This window comes from Micropterus dolomieu, linkage group LG06, assembly GCF_021292245.1.
Source record: "Micropterus dolomieu isolate WLL.071019.BEF.003 ecotype Adirondacks linkage group LG06, ASM2129224v1, whole genome shotgun sequence".
NCBI lineage: Eukaryota > Metazoa > Chordata > Actinopteri > Centrarchiformes > Centrarchidae > Micropterus > Micropterus dolomieu.
In genome coordinates, this window is record NC_060155.1 from 27,841,764 (window position 1) to 27,842,343 (window position 580).

Genomic DNA, 580 nt, shown 5'->3' on the forward strand with positions numbered 1-580 from the left:
TATGTACTTGTGTGTGTTTGATGTTTTTATGCCTTACTGGTCAGCGCATTGAAAATGAACAGGGGCTCATTATCCTTGCACACTCCTGCTATCCATACAAAAGACACAATGACAGAATGAATTGGTTTCATAATTTTTCTTAACTATCTGAAAGCAAAACTCCTTTCAAATGAGAATCTGTGGTGTAATGAAATGAAAGTGTGTTTATTAAAGTAACTTCCTTCCGTGACCGGTAAAGATGTCCAGTTTGTTCAGAGTGCGTCCAGTTTCAATCACAAGGGAAAATAAAAACCACTGTACCTAGAGCTGTAAAATCTGGACTAGACTGCCCCAGAGAGGCTAAAGTTCCTTTAAGACACAGTTGCATATTTGTGAAACCTTTATTCTATTAGTAAAAACGAAAAAAGAGGTGATTTATATGTTGTTGTTTTTTTTTACATGTAAACCACATTAAACCAGTCAGTTGTGTCAGTTTAGGGGTCCTAGATCTGAAAAGGTTTGAGCAGTGATGGGGTAAATGCAAATATGAGCATAATCTAGACAAAATAGGTAGAAGTGATGGAAAAGAAAGAAATAGAAA